Below are 21,193 nucleotides of genomic sequence, written 5' to 3' on the forward strand. Positions count from 1 at the left end.
TATGAACAAATCCTATTGCCAGAAGAATGGATCAAATAGTTGGCTTAATACCCCTACTGTACTTCTGTTGCCGGTGGACTGATTAGTTTAGGTGGGAGTTACTAGAAACAGTCACCACAGGTAAGGGAATGAGATTACTTCAGTTGGCGTGGACCACTGAAAGTATGGGTGAGGCTGGTCCCACCCAAATGGCACAGATGCTACATAGTGGGGGAGTACAGCATGGATGTTAAGAAAATTACCATTTTCATTATGTGAACTACATGAGGTTTGAAGGCATGGGGAAACAAAAATGCCAGCTAGGTTTTTAGAGGTCTCATGTGCTAAGATTGGGAAAACAAACAGGCTTACAGGGGAATAAATAAAGATGCTTCTTAGACACTCAAGTATCTGAGTCCAGTGAGCATTTGAAAATATGAGCAGGAGCTAAAGGGAGTAATTCTGGGTGGAGTCACCCACATCACATGGCATCCTCTAGGTGTGGGACAGAGTGACAAACTTCCTCCACTATCACAGTTTCTCCCTGATAGTCCAGGAATCAGCAGGAGGGGAAGGGTGGCTTAGGATTCTGATGGGAGGTTCAGGGTTAGGATTCTCCAAACCAAATAAAGTCATGAGCATCAGTATTTTGCTACTAAGGATCTTAGTGAACATGCTGAATTGAAAAAAATTGGAATTAAAAATCTTTTCACTTCTCTTATTTGTGTGATTCTTAGAACAACCAAAGGAGGAAAGTAGGAGGTGGTTTGGAGCCCCATTTTTTTCAGTCCAGAAACTGAGACTGACATAAGTTAACTGATGAGACTGGAGCCTGTGTTTGAACCCCATCCTCCTGATTCTAAATCTAGCCTGAAAACCTCACAGATACAAACATTTATGATGAGGTGGACTATTCTGGAGATGAGATGTGTACATGACTGAAAACAACACAGATTTAGGTGTTAATAAGTGACACCGTTGAGATGGAAACCCCCAGAACTATATAGGTACAAATGCAACAATAGTTTTCCATATTCTTTAGGATTAAGAAATAATGCCATAGCATCCCGAGACAACACAGAAACTTTTTCACAGTAGTTAACTTCTTTGGCGGGTCAATCACTTATTCCTTCAATGACAGTCTGATACTCACTGAGCACTCAGCTTTGCTTTGGAAGCAGAAAGTAGAGCTGAGTAAGACACAATCTTTTCTTTCTGGAGCTGAGAGCCTACCAGGGAAAAAGGAGGTCATACATTACCATTTGTGAGAGGTGCTATGATAGAGATTGATTCAGAGCGCTATAGACTATCAGCAGAAAAGATGGAATAAGGGCCTCTGAAAATCTTCCCCATAAAAGCAATGAGAACACTGTAAAAAAAATCTCAAAATGAATGCTTTCATAGCCCGGAAAACTAACCAAAAGCTTACAATAATCCAGGGAGTGCTTATTAAGAAAAAAAATTGCTAAATCTCATTTTCAACCAAAAAAAATTTTATAAAGCATGCAAAAAAGCAAGAAAATATGTCAATTGAAACAGTGCTTTGAGAAAGCACACATGTTGGACTTACTAGACAAAGACCTTAAATTACATATTTTAAACATATCAAAGAACTAAAGAAAACCATCTAAAGAACTTAAAAAAATAACTATTCGATCAATCTCTCACCAAATACAGAATATCAATAAAGAAAAAATATAAAGAGAATCAAATAAAAATTCTAGATTTGAAAAGCACAATAACTGGCATGAAAATATTTACTAGAAGGGCTCAATATCAAATTTGAGTAGGCGGGGGGGGGGGGAATCAGTGAACTTGAAGATAGGCCATTGGAGATTTTTCCAGTATGAAGAACAGAAAGAAGAAAGAATTAAGAAAAATGAATAGAGTCTCAAAGACCTGTGGGACACCATCAAGCCCACCAACATGCACATAATGGGAGCCCCAGGAAGGAAAAGAGAGAGAAAGGGGCAGAAAGAATATTTGAAGAAATAATGACCCAAAACTTCACAACTTTAATGAAAAACATTAATCTTCACATGATCTTTTTAATAGACAAACAAAAAGCATTTAACAGAAAGCCAGCAGCTTCTTATGATAAAATATCTCAACAAACTAGAAATAGAATGGAAATTCCTCAAACTAATAAAGTGTATCTATGAAAAAATCACAGTTAACATCATGCTTAATGAGAAAGGCTGGAAAAGATATATATTTTAAAAAAAAGGCTGGAAATTTCCCACCGAAGATCAAGAACAAGGCAAGGATGTCCACTCTCAACACTTATCTTCAACATTGTCCTGGAGGGCAGTGACACAGTTTAAAGGAAATAAAATGCACCAGATTAAAAAATAAAAGTAAGACTATCTCTATTTATAGATGACAAGACCTTGAATATGAAGAATAATCCTAAAGAAGCCACACGCACACACACACAGCTACTAGGGATAATAAATAAATAAATACAAAATTTTTTCAGGATACAAGATAAAAATATAAATAGAATTGTGTTTCTTTACACTAACGATGAGTAACAAAAAATTAAAAGTTTTAAAAATTCCATTCATAAAAGCATCAATTTTTATATTCTTAGGAATAAATTTATCAAGAGAAATACAAGATGTGTATGCTGATAACTATAAAACATTGTTGAATACAATTATAAAAGACCAAAATATATGGAAAGAGATCTAATAATCATGGATTGGAAGACTTAATATTATTAAAATGGCAATACTTTCCAATTTAATCTACAGATTTTTTTTTTGCAGAAATTGACAGTCTGATTTTTAAATTTACATGGAAATGCAAAGAACCCAGAACAGTCAAAATGATATTGAAAAAAAACAAAGATTGGATGACTCACAGTTCCTGACTTCAAAACTTACTACAATGCTACAGTAACCAAAACAGCGTGCTGCTGGATTAAGGGTGGACGAATAGATCAATAAATATAACTGCATCCAGAAATAAACCTTTATAAATGTGGTCAACTAGTTTTCAACAAGGATGCCAAGACAATTCAACAGAGAAAGAAGAGTCTCTTCAACAAATGGTGCTGGGACAACTGGATATCCACATTTGAAAGAAGGGAGTTGGAGCTGTACCACACTCCCTATGCTAAAATGGACTCAAAATGGACCATAGATTTATTTTTATTTTTTTCCTGAGGTTATTTTTTCCATTGCTTTGCAGAGACAGTGGAAGGGAGGGAGGGGGAGAGAGAGAGAGAGAGAGAGAGAAGCGTCAATATGAGAGGGAGACTCAATTGGTTGCCTCCCACGAGAGCCCTGACTGGGGAGAGCGATTGAGGCTGAAACTGAGGTATGTGCTTTTGGCTAGAATTGAACCCTGGACCCTTCAGTCCACAGGCTGACGCTCTAACCACTGAGCGAAACCAGTTAGGGCTGGACCATAGATTTAAACATAAGAGCTAAAACTATAAAATTATAAGAAAAGAACATAGGCATAAATCTTCATGATCTTGTATTAGGCAGTAGTTTCTTAAATAGGACACCAAAAGCACAAATAACAACAAAAATGGATAAATGGGACTTCTTTAAAATTAAACACTTTATTGCTTCAAAGGACACTCAAGAAAGTGAAAAGACAACCTATAGACTGGGAGAGACATCTGTAAATCATACATTTCATAAGAGACTAGTATCCAAAATATACAAAGAACTCTTACTATTCAACAATACAAAGACAAATAATTCAATTTTTAAAAAAATGAGCAAAGTATTTGTATAAATGTTCCCCCAAAGAAGATATGTGTGGCAAATTAGTCCATGAAAAGTGCTCAATATCATTAATTATTAGAGAAATGCAAATCAAAACCATAATGAAATGCCATTTCACACCTACTAAGATGGCTATAATAAAAAAGATCGCCCTGGCTGGTGTGGCTCAGTTGGTTGGAGTGCTGTCCCATGCACTGAAAGGTCACCAGTTCGATTCCCTATCAGGGTGCTTTTAGGAGACAGCTGATTGATGTTTTTCTCTACCCCCTATCCCCTCCTCTCTCCCTAAAATCAATAAAAACATATCCTCTGCTAAGGATTAAACAAAAAAAGATTGACAGTTATAAGTGTTGACTAGGGTGTGAAGATACCGCAACCCCCATACATTGCTGGTGAGAATGCTGAACGGTGCAGCACCTTGGAAAACAGCTTGAAAGTTCCTCAAAAAGTTAAACATAGTTATATGCGACCCAGCAACTCCACTCCTAAATATTTACCCAAGAGAACTGAAACACAGTTCTACACAAAATCTTGTATACTAATGTTCATAGCAATATTATTCAGAGCAGCCAGAATATAAAAATAATCCAAATATCAATTCATTGATAAATGGATAAACAAAATGTAGGTTATTCATATGATGAAATATCATTCAGCCATTAAAAAGGAATGAAGCATGTATTTATGCTGCAACATGGATGAATCTTGAAAACATTATTCTAAGTGAAAGAAGCCAGGTACAAAAGACAACATTTTATATTGTTTTATTAAATGACATGTCCGGAATAGGCAAATACATTGAGACAGAAAGTAAGTAGTGGTCGCCAGAACTTTGGGGATACTGAAAATGCTCTGGAATTAGATAGTGGTATTGGCTCCACAACTTTATGAAACTACTAAAAACCACTAAATTCTACAGTTCAAAAGGGTGAATTTTATGATTTGAACTATATCTCAATATAAATTTCACCATATATCTCAATTTTACAATATGTGAATTTAAAGTGCTTCAGGAGCTCAGATGAAAGTTAAAATTTATAGGAGAGATCCAGGAAGGTTTCTCTGAGTAGGTGACACAAGTTCAAGTCTGAAATATACCTGGCACAATCATTTCCCAAAGTAATGCCTCAACAGGGCAGAAAGGTGCCACTTCACACCTGACACTTCTTCCCAGTGTCTTCCATTCCTCCATACGGGTGTCACATCGCACTGACAAAACCTCCAAGCCCTGTGGGTCCACATGTTGTAGAAGTTTCTTTTACATCTGAATACATTTTTCAAAGTCATTTTAAAGTCATCTTGCATGAGAATTTCCACATCTTTCCCATGTTCAAGGATAGAACAGGGTGGGAGAGAGTTTGCCCATGAGAATATAAGGGAAAGTGGTGCTAGCTAGGGACTTAATGTCAGGGTGTAAGAGTCAGTATCCTATGACTTGTAACATGGTTTTTCTTGCACAGTGGGCATGGGCCACAGACACAATGCTGATATGGAAACTCGTGGCCTAATGTCAGGATCCATGAGGCTGTGTGTTGATCTGAATGGAAGACAGAGTATAGAGAAAGAAACAACAGACAGACAGTGCTGGAGGCATCCAAGGGCACTATGGATGAAGTATAGATTTGGAGAAGGGCTGGGAGGAGCAGAGTCCTAACACTAGGTCCTGGAGCAGGAAGTGTTCAGCTTTAGAACAGGAAGCGGCCTACCCCCTGACTCTCTCGAACTCAGCACTGCTCTGGTTTGAGAAAGTCATGCCCTTTTAGTTGAGGTGTTTTTGTGATGAGAGAGATCTAGGACCATTTGGACTGAAGTAAAAAGCACCAGCTACCACAATTGACCTAATATGAAACACAATTTAAATAGCCCTACAAGTATTAAGAAAATTGGATTTGTAATTTAAAAACTCCCAGAAAAGAAACCCCCAGACCCAGAGAATTCTATCAAACATTTAAAGAAGAAATAACACCAATTGTATGCAATTTCTTCTAGAAAATAGAAGAGGAGAGAACCTTTTTCCATTTACTTTATGAAGTTATCATTACCCTAACACCAAAACCAGGCAAAGACAGGACAAGAGAGCTATAGACCAAGATACCTCATGAATATAAATGCAAAAGCCCTTAACAGAGTATCAGCAAATAGAAATCAATAACACATAAAACAGTTATACAACATGATCAAGAGTGCTTACTTCCAGGGATACAAAACTGGTTTAATATGGGAAAAATTTATTAATGTAATTCACCACATTAACACATTAAGGACTAAAAATTACACAATCATATAAAAAATATAAAACAAATATTTGATAAAATTCAGCCTCTTATCATAATAAAAAACTTTAAAAAAATAGGAATAGAGGGGAACTTACTTAACTTGATATAGAGCATCTATAAAAACTTACAACTAACATTATATTTATTTGAGTGCTTTCTCTATAAGATCAGGAGCAAAGTAAGGATGCCTGCTTTTACAACTCTTACTTCATACAGTGTTGGAATTTCTGGCCAGTGTAATCAAGGCAAGAAAAGGAAAAACACAGCATGCAGATTGGAAAGAGAGAAGTAAAACTGCCTCTAATTGCAGATGAAAAGATGTAGAAAATCTCAACAAATATACAAATAAACTCCTAGAACTGGTAAGTGAGGTCAGCAAGGTTGCAGGATGAAAGAAAAATATACAAAAATCAAATATATTTCTCTATATTAGCAACTAACATGTGAAAACTAAAATGAAAATAAATTACTACTTACAATTGCTCAAGTACATGAAATACTTATATATAAATCCAACAAAACACATATGCTGAAAACTATGCAATGCTGATGAAACACACCTCAGGACTCCACTGGACTCATACACAAAATCCCATGCCACAAAACTGTGAGGCAGCAAATATATCTAATATACAGACCTAAACACAAGGAGCCACCAAAAAGGGGAGACAAAGAAACAATCCCCAAACTAAAGAAAAGGAAAAATCACCAGAAAAAGACCTTGATGAGATAGAGTTAAGCAAGTTATCAGAAACAGAGTTCAGAGTAATGGTTATAAAGATGCTCAAGGAAATTAATAAGAACAACAAGGCACTTGATGGTAAGGTTGAGGAACTTAGTGAAAACATGAAAAAAGAGATACATACCATAAAAAAGAATCAGGCAGAAATAAAGAACACTACATCTATTATCAAGAATGCATGGGAAGGAATTAAAAGCAGGCTCAATGAAGCAGAGGATAGAATAAGTGACTTAGAAGATAAGGCAGAAAAATCACTCAGAGCAGCAAAAAGAAAAAACACGTAAAAAGCATGAGGACAGCTTAAGGGAGCTTTGGGACACATGAAGCAAAACAACATTTGCATCATACAGGTTCCAGAGGGGAAGGAAAGTCACCAAGGGATAGAGTACTTGGTGGAGGACATGATAACAGAAAACTTCCTTATGCTACAGGGGAAAGAAAGCCACATAAGTCCAGGAAGCTCAGAGGGTTCCAAACAATGGGAACCCAAAGAGACCCACTCCAAGACACATCATGATTAAAATGGCACATGTCAGGGGCAAAGAGAAAATATTAAGGGCTGCAAGAGAGAGACAAGCAGTGATCTACAAGGGAGCCCCCCATTAGGTTCTTAACAGAAACTCTTCAGGCAAGGAGGGAGTGGCATGAAGTTCTCAAAGGAATAAAAAGCAAGAACCTGCAACCAAGGTTGCTTTATCCAGCAAGGCTATCATTTAAAATTGAAGGTGAAATAAAGAGCTTCCCAGACAAAAGAAAGCTAAAGGAGTTCAGTACCACCAAACCAGCATTGCAAGAAGTGTTAAAAGGATTGCTCTAAGAAAAATAAGAAATATTAAAAGCAAAAGAGGAAAAACAGCATTAAATAAGTATATATCAATAGTAACCGTAAATGTAAATGGAATAAATGGTCCAATCAAAAGACATAGGGTAGCTGAATGGATAAGAAAACAAGACCTAAATATATGCTGTCTACAAGAGACCCACCTGACAGCAAAAGACTCACACGGGCTAAAAGTGAAGGGATGGAATAAAATATTCCAAGCAAATGGAAATGGGGAAAAAAAAAAAATGAAGCTGGAGTAGCTATATTTATTTCTGACAAAATATACTTCAAAATAAAGATCATAACAAGAGACAAAGATGGACACTACATCAATCCATCAGGAGGAAATAACCCTTATAAATATATAAGCACCCAATATAGGAGCACCTAAATATATAAAAAATTTCTTGGTGGACTTTAAGGGGGAGATTGACAGCAACACAAACATAGTGGGGGACTAGAACACCCTATTGTCAGCATTGGATTGATCACCAAGACAAAAAATCAACAGGGAAACACAGACCTTAAATGACAAACTAGATCTAATGGATTTAATTGACCTTTACAGAACATTTCATCCCAAAGCAGCAGAATATACATTCTTCTCAAGTGCACATGGAGCATTTTCAAAAAGAGACCACATGTTAGGGCACAAGGCAAGTCTCTACAAATTCAACAAGATGAAATCATATCAAGCATCTTCTCAGATCACAATGGCATAAAACTAGAAATCAATCATTGTATTAAAACTCAAAAATATTCTAACACATGGAGGCTAAATAGCATGTTATTAAACAATGAATGGGTTACCAAGGAGATCAAGGAAGAAATCAAACACTTGATGGAAAGTAACAAAAATGAACAGACAACAACCCAAAATCTATGGGACTCAGAGAAAGCAGACCTGACAGGAAAGTTCATACCAGTACAGGCCTATCTCAAGAAACAAGAAAAAGATCTAATAAACCATCTAACACAACAACTAAAAGAACTAGAATGAGAACAGCAAGAAAATCCCCGAAGTAGTAGAAGAAAGGAAATAATGAAGATCAGAGCAGAACACAATAAAAAATTAATGAAACCAAGAGCTCGTTTAGCCAGACTCACCAAGAAACAAAGAAAGAGGACCCAAACAAATAAAATCAGAAATGAAAGAGGCGATATAAGAACTGACCCACCAGAAATACAAAGCATCATAAGAAAATACTAGGAGCAACTATATGCCAACAAACGACAACCTGGGTGAAATGGACAAATTCTTAGAAACATAAAATATACCAAAGCTGAATCAGGAAGAATCAGAAAACCTGAATAGGCTGATAACAACAGAGGGAACTGAAGCAGTAATCACAAAACAACCAGCAAACAAAAGTCTGGGACCAGATGGATTTACAGGCAAGTTTTACCAAACATTCAAAGAAGAATTAACACCTGTTCTCCTCAAACTATTCTAGAAAATTCAAGAGGAGGGAAAACTTCCCAAACAAGATAAAGATACTACAAAGAAAGAAAGTTACAGGCCAACATCCCTGATGAACATAGATGCTAAAATCCTCAACAAAATACTAGCAAACTGGATCCAGCAATACATTCAAAAGATCATACGCCATGACCAAGTGGGATTTATTCTGGGGATGCAAGGCTGGCATGACATCCGCAAATCAATAAATGTGATACATCACATAAACAAATTGAAGGACAAAAATCATATGATCATATAAATAGGTGCAGAAAAAGCATTAGACAAAATCCAGCACCCATTTCTGATAAAAATTGTCAGCAAAGTGGGAATAGAGGGAACATACCTCAACATCATAAAGGCCATATATGACAAACTACTGCCAATATCATACTCAATGGGTAAAAACTAAAACCATTTTCACTGAAAACAGTAAAAAGACAGGGATGTCTGCTTTCACCACTATTATTCAGCATAGTACTGGAAGTCCTTGCCACCGCCGTCAGACAGGAAGAAAACATAAAAGGCATCCAAATTGGAAGGGAGGAAGTAAAACTGTCATTTTTTGCAGATGACATGATATTGTACATAGAAAACCCTAAAGACTCCATCAAAGCACTACTAGATTTAATAAACGAATTTGGCAAGGTAGCTGGATACAAAATCAACATCCAGAAATCAATGGCATATTTATACCATATATATGAACTCTCAGAAAGAGAAACTAAAATAATAATACCATTTACCATTGCAACTAAAAACATAAGGTACCTGGGAATAAACTTAACCAAGCATGTAAAAGACCTGTACCCAGAAAACTATAAGACACTGAAAAAAGAAATAGAGGAAGATATAAACAAGTAGAAAAATATACCATGTTCATGGATTGGAAGAATTAATATCATTAAAATGTCCATACTACCCAAAGCAATTTATAGATTCAATGCAATTCCTATTAAAATACCAACAGTATATTTCACAGAACTAGAACAAACATTCCAAAAATTTATATGGAACCAAAAAAGACCCCGAATAGCTGCAGCCATCTTGAGAAAGAAGAACAGAGTGGGAGGGATCACTTTACCAGATATCAAACTGTACTACAAAGCCACCATAATAAAAACAGCCTGGTATTGGTACAATAACAGGCATATAGATCAATGGAACAGAACAGAGACCCCAGAAATAGACCCACACCATTATGGTCAGTTAATATTTGACAAAGGAGGTGAGAGCATACAGCGGAGTAAAGACAGTCTCTTCAATAAATGGTGGTGAGAAAACTGGACAGGTACATGCAAAAAATGAAACCAGACCACCAACTTTCACCATTCACAAGAATAAACACAAAATTGATAAAAGACTTAAGTGTAATTCATGAAACCGTAAAAGTCCTGGAAGAAACCATAGGCAGTAAAGTCACACACAGCCCACATAGTGAAATTTTCAGATACATCTCCTAGGGCAAGAGAAACAAAAGAAAAAATAAACAAATGGGACTAAAAAGCTGCACAGCAAAAGAAATCATCCTCAAAATACAAAGGAAATCCACAGTATGGGAGAACATATTTGCCGAGGATGCATCTGATAAGGGGTTAATTTCCAAAATGTACAAAGAACTCATACAACTCAACAAGGGGAAGACAAACAATCCAATTAAAAAATGGGCAAAAGTCCTGAATAGACACTTCTCCAAACAGGACATACAGATGGACAACAAACGTATGAATAAGTGCTCAACGTTGCTAATCATCAGAGAGACGAAAATTAAAACCACAATGAGGTTTCACTTCACACCTGTCAGAATGGCTCCATCAACAAATCAACAAATGACAACTGCTGGCGAGGGTGTGGGGAAAGGGGAGCCCTGGTACACTGCTGGTGGGAATGCAGACTGGTGCAGCCACTATGGAAAACAGTATAGAGATTCCTCAGAAAATTAAAAATGGAACTACTTTTTGATCCAGTGATCCCACTTCTAGGAATATATCCTAAAAACCCTGAAACACCAATCAGAAAGAATATATGCACCCCTATGTTCATAGCAGCACAATTTACAATAGCTAATATCTGGCCCATCAGTAGATGAGTGGATAAAAAAGCTGTGGGACATTTACATGTGGAATACTATGCAGTTGTAAAAAAAGAAGGATCTCGTATCCTTTGGGACAGTATGAATGGACCTGTAGAATATTATGCTAAGTGAAATAAGACAGGCAGAGAAAGACAAACATCACATGATCTCACTTTTATGTGGAATTGAAAGAACTTAATAGACTGATGAACAGAATAGATTCAATGACATGGAAGCATGGATCAGCCTGATGAATCTCAGAGGGAAGGAGGAGGGTGGGTGGGTGGAGGGGGAGAGAGTAACCAAAGAATTTATATGCATATATGCACAACCCAAGGACACAGACAATGGTGTGGTGAGGGACTGGGGAGGAATGGTTAATGGGGAGAAAAAGGGACATCTATAATATTTTGAACAATTAAAAAGAAGACAAAAGAACAATTTATTATGGTTAGTAAGCTGGGAGAAAACATGTAGAGTTCAATTGCATGGTAGGCACAAGGGTTTTCTGTGTGGAGAGTATAAATGTTGTAGCAGTAAGTCATTTGTTTGCCTGTCCAACAGCCACCTCTGTCTCTATCGCTTAAAAAATGGCTTGTGGCCATAGGCAAGTGGTCAAGGGGTTTTGGAGAGTATGATTTGCTACTGGACCTGCCAATGAACACATTGCAATTTCTCTATACTACACATTTTGGTAGGTAGTTTTCAAGATCCTCAAATGGTTCATGCCTTCTGGGACTCATACCCTTGTGTAGTCCTCTCCTACATTGAATAGGGCTGATACGTGATCAACAGGATATTGTGGAAATGTCAGAATTTGAATTTGACTTTTCCATTTAAGTCATAAATGACGTTGTAGCTCTTATCTTGCTCTCTTGGGTTATTCATACTGGAGGAAGCTGCTCCCACACCATGAAAACACTCAAACATTCCTATGTGACCAGGAACTTAGGCCTCCTACCAACAGCCAGTATGAATTTGCTGGCCACATGAGTGAGCCAACTTTGCTCAGATCCTCCAGCTCCAGCTTCAGATGACTGGAAGCCCAGCTAACATCTTGTCTGCAATTTCATAAGAGACTCCCAGCCAAGATCGACCATCCAGCTAAGCCTCTCCCAAATTCCTGGCCCACAGAAAATATGAGAAACAATCTATATTTACTATTGTTTTATGCTACTAAATTCCAGGGTAATTTGTTATGCACCAATAAATAAATAATACACCAATCACATTAGTTTCCACTTCTCTTGTGTGGTATATAAGTAGCCAGAAAACCACAGACTAAAAACAGCCATAAATGATAGTGCTTGGCATTACCCACATCTTGTTCTAACAGACTAGGCCAGTGGTGTGCTGACAAGGTGTATCTCTAGAAAATTTTAGAAAACTCTGAGTTGTAGTGGTGTTGACTTAATTCTGTCACCATGGTTAATCTATGTCAACAGCACAGTTGGGAAAAGGTACATACTGTCAACTCTCAAAAGCCCCTCAGAGTCAGCTTCGGTGCACCCTGGATTGAATGCAGTAGAAACAGAGTGAAATCCTCCTGCTGACCTCTGCCCATATTTCAAGGGACATCTTAAGAAGCAGCATAATGTTTTAACAATAGCTTTAGGATCCAACAACATGAGGCCTGACTTTGTCTGCTGTTTTCTGGCTGAATGGCCTCGGTATGTACTATTTACTTATAAGTATCAGATTCTTCATCGTAAAATGAGGACGACAATATCTACTCATAATGTTTTTGAGAAGATTAAATGAAAATAAACAATAGAAAAAGCAACAGTTATTGAATGCTTACTGTTTAATTTTGCTTAAACAGAGGGTCAATAAATGCCAGCGATCAGAATTTCTGAGCAGAAATGTCTTATGACATTTCTGAGCAGAAAGATGATTATTAGAATGAATGCTGAGTCAGAAATTGTGGGAACTGGCCAGCTTCTAATTTTCAACCTGACTCAGCATCTTCCTCAGCTGGGCAAGTGATCTCAGTGAAGATCTGTGAACTTTAATGACAGGGACTGACTGGAAGCCAGACCTAGGCTGACTGCAGACCTGTGAGCCACCCTGCAACCCAAGGATGTGGACAGAAGGGAAAGTGGTCAGGGATCTAGACAGTGTCCTTCAGCACCATGGCCAGTTGTTATTCCTGGCGAACTGGAGTAAGGGAACCCAGGGAGCAGGTGCTGCCACTGACCTCAGTGCTGAATAATCCCATTGGTCCCATAGCCTCTCGGTAGCAGTGTATGGACTCAGCTCCCTCCCAGAAGGTGTCTAGTAGAGCTGGGGATCCCTAGAAACAAAAAGTCTCTTTAAATGAAATGAAACAAAACCAGAATTGTCCACGGCCTTCCAGCCTGATGTGAGCTGCCTTTCACCACATACTTTTAAACAAGGAGAAGAGTGGGTATAGGTAGAACTTATACTCTGTGTCATCACTGGGACAGGACTTATGCTCCATGTCATCACTGGGACAGGACTTATGCTCTATGTCATCACTGGGACAGGACTTATGCTCTATGTCATCACTGGGACAGGACTTATGCTCTATGTCATCACTGGGACAGGACTTATAAACATTTTACTCAGCCCTCACAACACTCTGCTTGCTTCCCTACTGAGGAAAACCCTGAGGCACAGAGAGTTTAAGGAACTTGCTGGAGATCCCCTAACCAGTCAGTGGTGGGGAAGAATTTAATTCCAGGTCCATCCAGGTCCAAAGTCCCAGCTCAACTCTGAATGCTGCCATTTCCAAAAATTCAACAACACTGCAGGCACTTACCTACCTAAAAGCATTTGAATTAGGTAAGAAATAATGCTGATTTCTTAGTAGTATAGTGCTCTCCTTGAGTCAGGGAATACTGTTCCTTTATAGCCCCTCTTCAACCTTCACAGGAGCTCCTCTTGGTGTTGGAAAGAGCCTGAAAATAGCTACATCCCTGCTCGTTGGGGAAAGTGAGGCCATCCCTGAAGACCTGGATGGCCTAGGACAGAGACTTAAGCCCAAGAGCACAATGATTGACAGCAACCTAGGGATTTCCTGATACGTGGTTAGGTCCCCAGTGAACAGAATTGACCTCCAACACCTAGACCAGAAGCCTATATTGAAATTATGTCCAGAGATGTAGTCAGTTCAGCAATAGCCATATTTTGGGATGAGCCTTTTGAGCCAAGATAACAGCATGATGGCTGAGTGTCAACTCCGGTCGTTTGCATTCACGTGGTTTCCACTGGCTGTGTAACTTGGGGTCTTTTGCTTAAGTCCATAAGCCTCAGTTTTCCCAGCTATTAAGTAGTGAAAATAGGTTTGATCGTGTGCAATTATATATATCATGTGCTCGGCCTTGGAAAGTATTCAGTAAACTAGCTATTTTATCATTATCATTATGCAGGTCACTGAAGGAAAAGTTGCAGATTTCCAACAGTAAAGGGAAGACACTCCTTAGCATGTCTACATATTCCCAAAGCAGAGCTAGAAAGACAGGCTGGACTTGGTCTTCGGCCCCAGGCACTCCCTCTGCAGAGGCAACCCCACCCACGTCCTGAACCATTCCCCGCCAGGACAGCAGGACAGCAGGCCTGAACCTACCTGCTGAGCTTCTTGTCAGATGCCCACTGAATCCCAGGCCACCCCTTCTCCTGTCCTTGTCCATCTGACCTAGTTTTTGACTGGCCCGCTGGACACTTGTCTGGAGTGAGATCCCCACCTGGATCTTGTGGTCTTTTGTCCAGAGTTTGGGGGGAAGAAGCTCCCATTTCCCAGCATCAGAAAAATGATGGCACTCTTCAATGTGCCAGCTGCCAGTGACTCCCTCACCCAGATGGGTATCACTAGCTGCTTTCTAGAAAGGTTTTCCAGGCCTGTGATGACCTAATCTGGCTTCCCAATCTTCCCCACAGTTTGATATTGGTATGGGCCCTGTGGGCCTTGAAGATAATTCAGAGGACATCCTATACACATAAGAAGCTGCTTGTGTTAAACAGTCCTGCTCTTTAGTTCCTGGGTCCTACTTCACACCAGATTGCAGCCGGATATCTGGTTTACCCACTTGAGCCAAAGGAATTCAGAAGATTTCCCATCCATTAGAGCTACTACCTTCCCTGCTGTACCACACCCCTCAGCAGACATAGTAAAATGCAGTCTCTCCCTTCCCTCTGCTTGCTGTACCCCCAGCAAGCCATGTGCTATTCTTGATTTCAGAATATCCTATTGCTGTAAGAACATAGGACATAGCCACATAAGGAGCTGAGTTTGACTGTAAAATATTATAAATTCTTATAAAAACTGGCCTTGAGTTTGGAGTCTGTTCTGTGAAAGAGGAATTATTCAGGGGACACTTGTATAAAAATGACAATACAGAGATTGTTCAACACTATCGCAATAGGAGAGACTAAACTCAACTCCAAGTGCAAACAGGGATGAGTGGAATCGAGAGCATGGAAGGGTGAAGGAGAGGATAGGAGGTACTGAGAGGAACTTGGTTGGGTATCAAAGGTTGGGAGAAAGAGAACTTTGACCAACTATCAAAGGCAGAGTAGGAGGAGCTTGACTGAATATCTGTGCTTGTGTGGGGGAGGAGGAATTTTTCATAAACTGGCATAGTAAGATTCTTCAGCAATACATGGCTCAGCAGTCCAAGGGTGAGACGTAGTCAAGAAGAGGGATCAGATAAACCTGACTAAAGTTTGTTCAAGAAGGGAGCCTTGTCAGTATCAATCAGAATTCTTTAGAGAAACAGAACCAATGGGACTAATTAATTAATTAATTAATTGACCTGGAGAGAGAAAAGGAAGAGAGGTATGGAGGGAGGGAGGTATGGAGGTATGGAGGTATGGAGGGAGGGAGGTATGGAGGTATGGAGGTATGGAGGTATGGAGGGAGGGAGGGAGGGAGGGAGGGAGGGAGGGAGGGAGGGAGGGAGGGAGGGAGGGAAGAGAAAAAAGAAAGAAAGTAACTAATTTTAAGAAACTCACTTACATAATTGTGGAGGTTGGCCAGTCTGCAATCCACAGAGCAGACCAACTGGCCGAAAACCCAGGTTGAATTTCTATGTTATGGTCTTGAGATAGACTCTCTTCTGTGGGAAACATCACCTTTTTGCTCTTAAGGCCTTCAACAGATGGGATGACCCCCCCCCCCCATTCCTACATTATAGAGGCCCGTTTGTGTTACTTAAAGCCAAAAGGTCATACGTGTTAATCAAGTCTACAGAAACCTCCACAGCCACCTCTAGATTAGAGTCTGACCATACAGCTGGCACCATGCTATAAAATTAACTATCACAGGGTCCAAAGAATAGGGAAGCCCAGCTGGGCATGTCCATTTTGACTTCTGAGGGATGCTTATCAGTCTCCTGATCCCATTTTGAGAGAAGGCAGTGCAGAGAACCCTCTTCTCTACAACACTCTCTTTATTACCTAGAGATAAAAATGAGTAGAAAATATTTGTTCCTTTACCTTAAGTGAACATCTTATATTAAGAGATCCAGGAGAAATATTTTCCTACCAAGGGCCATTTGGATATTTATAGCATCATTCGCAGGCCATACAAAATTATCAACTTAAAAATTAGCTATGAAAAAAGCTCCTAGATTTATTGAATTTCAAGTCCTGCCTATGGTTGCCTTGGCAGGGCCAGACCAAATGATTTTAAGGGCCATATATGGCCCACAGTCCAGACATTCCCCACCATTGCCTTAAGTGGACACACTTATATATAGAGACCCACTGTTCTGGGAACATCTGCCTCCCTCAGACTCTGACTGTTGAGCAGTGATATTTGGGGACATTTCATACATGTGCATCACCAAAAAGACAGGGAAAATAATCACCTGGCCCTGAAAGTAGGGTGTTAGTCTCAGAGAAGCTGAAGTTTGGCAAAAATATTAACACCAATATAGGTATTGTGATCTTCTTTGGAGGTATAAACAAAGAAGTACTAGACCACAGACCTAATAAGCAGGGAAGACTGAAGTGGAGAGTCTCACTTCCCATTGTGCCTTTGTCTCCTGACTCTCAAGAATGAGCTTTTAGACTTGGAAGCCATAGGAAAAAATGCTCAGATAGAAACCCACACCATCCTCCCTCAAGTAAGAAATGGTGAGAGAGAGAGTGCCGCTGCTCATCCTCGTAGTGAAGGCGACTCTCTGGAAGCCATGTTCACAAGGCTGGGTACAGCTGCAGCCTCATGAACCACCTCTGCGCCACAGGCAAATCCCTTTTGCCAGAGGTTTTGGGTGGTATTCAAAACAGTAGGGGAGTAAATATAAATTTACTACCTTCTATAATGCATTTTCTTGGTGCACTTACAAAGCAGGTCGTGTCTTTAGAAGGACAGCTCCCTCTATTTTATTTACGACATCCTTTCCCCCTGGGACCTGAACATTAAAGGCCGGGCTGAGAGACACAGGTCTGTGTTCCTCCCTGATGGCCACGATCCTGAGTGGATCAGGCTCCACCAGTGAGAATTCCTTGCCCTCATTTGCTTACAAGTGCATTTTCAAAACTGTATGTGGCTATTAAACACCAGGCCCTGCTCTACCTGCTGGGGATTCAGCAGTGACCACACAGTCCCAGGCGTCCTGGAGTGACCATTTTTGCAAACAAACTTCTTGCAAACATCACCCCAGTGGTCAAATGTGTCCAAATAGGTCTGCTTCCAGTTTAAATTCAAAATGGGCTCTCTTACTCCTGCTACATTATATACATTTTAAAATACTTTTCATCCTCACCCCAGGATATTTTCTCCATGGCTTTTTCAGAGAGTGGAAGGGAGGGAGGGAGAGAGAAACATCAATGTGAGAGAGACATACAGATTGCTTGCCTCTCACATGAGCCCCATTTAGTGTTGAAAATATTATAAATGTCCCCCTTTGCCTCCATTGATCCCCTTTACCTCACTATTGTCTGTGTCCATGGGTTGTGCATATACATTCTTTGGTTAATCTCCCCCCCACCCCAACTCCCACCCTTGCCTTCCCTATGAGATTCCTCAGTCTGTTCCATGCTCCTATCTCTCTGGATATATTTTGTTCATCAGTTTATTTTGTTCATTAGATTCCACCTATGAGTGAGATCATGTGATATTTGTCTTTCTCTGACTGGCTTATTTCACTTAACATAATACTTTCTAGGTCCCTCCATGTTGTATCAAAGGGTAAGGAATCCTTTGTTACAGCTGCATAGTATTCCATGGTGTACATATTTGAGAAGATGCTTGAAATGATTTCAATCTTCTTGAACTTGTAGAGATTTGTTTTGTGTCCCAACATGTGGTCTATCTTTGAGAATGTCCCATGTGCACTTGAGGAGAATGCCTATTCTGCTGCTTTGCAGTGGAATGTTCTGTAAATGTCAATTAAATCCATCTGATCTAGTGTGTCATTTAGAGTCACTGTTTCCTTGTTGATTTTTTGTCTGGAAGATCTATCCAGTAAAGTTAGTGGGTGTTCAAGTCACCTACTATGACTGTATTGCTGTCGATCGCTCCCTTAAATTCCTCCAGAAGTTTTTTTTCAGCATGCCTGAGTCTTTTGTTCTGATGTGGAACTCTTGTGACAGCACATATTTGGGTCATGTTTTCTTATTCATTTAGCTATGCTATGTTTTGATTGGAGCATTTAATCCATTTATATTTAAGGTTATTATTGATAGGTCTTTATCTATTGCCATTTTAATTCTTTATGCCTATGTTTCCCTCTCTCTCTATTTCTACTTCTAATTACAGCAGTCCCTTTAACATTTCCTGCAATGCTGGTTGGTGGTGATAAACTCCGTTAGCCTTTTTTTTTTTTTTTTTTTGTCTGGGAAGCTCTTTATTTCACTATCTATTTTGAATTATAGCCTTACTGGATAGAGTAGTCTTGGTTTCAGATCCTTGCTTTTCATTACCTTGACTACTTCATGCCATTCCCTTATGGCCTATAGAGTTTCTGATGAGAAGTCATCTGACAGCCTTATGGGAGCTCCTTTGTAGGTAACAAATTGCTTTTCTCTTGCTGCCTTTAAGATTCTCTTTGTCTTGAACTTTTGACATTTTAATTATGATGTGTCTGGGTGTGGGCCTCTTTGGATTCTTCTTGCTTGGGACTCTCTGTGTCTCCTGAACTTGTGTGACTTTTTATTTGACCAGGTTAGGGAAGTTTACTGCCATTATTTCTTCAAACAGGTTCTCTAACCCTTGCTTACTTTCGACCTCCTCTCGCACTCCTATTATACAAACATTGTTATGTTTCATGTTGTCCCACAGCTCCCATAGACTGTCCTCCTGTTTTTTAATTGTTTTTTCTTTTTGGATCTCTAACTGTGTGATTTTTTTTCTGTCTTCTAATTCATTGACCTGATCCTCAGCTTCTTCTAATCTGCTGTTTATTTCTTCCAATGTATTCTTTATTTTTCCTATGTCATTCTTCATTTCCTTCATAGTTTCCATATCTTTTCTCATGCTGTTTAGCATCCTTACAATCAGTATTCTGTTGTATATCTGAGAGATTGCTTATCTCCATTTCATTTAGCTCTTTTTCTAGAGACTTCTCTTGTTCTTTCATTTGGGGCTTGTTTTTTTGGTCTCTCCATTTTGGCTGCTTATTTGGGTTTGTTTCTATGTATTGGGTAGGTCTGCTAGGACTCGTAGTCTTTTTGGATGGTCTCTGGTGCAGGCCAATGTCAGACGCTGTTTGTGACTGGCCTTGAGTACTCTGTTTGGAGCTATCAACACCGATGGCTTGAGGTCCCCTCTGTTGGGGCTGGGTGCATTTGGACAGCAGCAAGATGCACACCAAAGTCTGCTCTCCAAGGCCCAGATCCATTAGCAGATCAGGCAAAAAATTAAAGCACCCTGAGTTCTGCCTCTTCCTGCAGGCTGACTAATCTGATTCTCTCTCTCTCTCCTTTTTAAAATTTATCTTTATTGTTGAAAGTATTACAGGTGTCCCATTCCCCCCCCCCCAATTGACCCCCTCCACCTCGCCCCCACCCCCTCCCCAGGCCTTCACCCCATTATTGACTGTGTCCATGGGTTATGCACATATGCATATAACTTCTTCTCTTCCCATCCTCCACCTCTCTTTCCTCTGAAATATGATCATCTGTTGCATGCATCAGTGTCTCTGGATCTATTTAGTTCATCAGATTCTTTTGTTCATTAGCTTCTTATAAAAGAAGACCCTTCAACATTTCCTGTAGTGCTGGTTGGTGGTGATAAACTCTTTTAGCTTTTCCTTGTCTGAGAATTTCTTTATCTGACCTTCGGTTCTAAATGATATCTTTGCTGGGTAGAGTAATCTTGGTTGTAGTTCCATGTTTTTCGTCACTTTGAATATTTCTTGCCACTCCCTTCTGGCCTGCAAAGTTTCTGTTGAGAAATCAGCTGACAGTCTTATGGGGGCTCCCTTGCCGGTAACTAATTGCTTTTCTCTTGCTGCTTTTAAGATTCTTTGTCTGTAACCTTTGGCATTTTAATTATGATGTGTCTTGCTGTGGGCCTCTTTGGGTTCCTCTTGTTTGGGACTCTCTGTGCTTCCTGGACTTCTAAGTCTATTTCCTCCCCCAGGTAGAGGAAGTTTTCTGTAATTATTTTTTCAAATAGGTTTTCAATTTCTTGCTCTCTTTATTTTCCTTCTGGCACCCCAATAATAGGAATGTCAGACCTCCTGAAATTGTCCCAGAGGCTCCTTATACTATCTTCATATTTCTGGATTTTTTCTTTTTGCTCTTCTGGTTGGGTGTTTTTTGTTTCTTCGTGTTTCAAATTGCTGATTTGATTCTCAGTGTCCTCTACTCTACTGTTGATTCCCTGTAAATTATTCTTCATTTCAGTTCATGTAGCCTTCATTTCAAATTGGTACTTTATTATGTCATCGATTTTCTCAGTTATTTTTGTAAAACTCTTACTAATATGGTTGAGCATCCTTATAAACAAATTCTGAACTCTGTTTCTGTTAGCCTGCTTGGATCTATTTCATTTAGTTTCTCTTCTATAGATTTCTTCTGTTCTTTCCTTCATGACATATTTCTTTGCCTCCACATTTTGGCTGCTTCCAGGTGTTTGTTTCTATGTATTAAGTAGAGCTGCTATGCCTCCTGGAATTGGTAGAGTG

Source organism: Miniopterus schreibersii, assembly GCF_964146895.1.
Source record: "Miniopterus schreibersii genome assembly, chromosome: 14".
Lineage (NCBI taxonomy): Eukaryota > Metazoa > Chordata > Mammalia > Chiroptera > Miniopteridae > Miniopterus > Miniopterus schreibersii.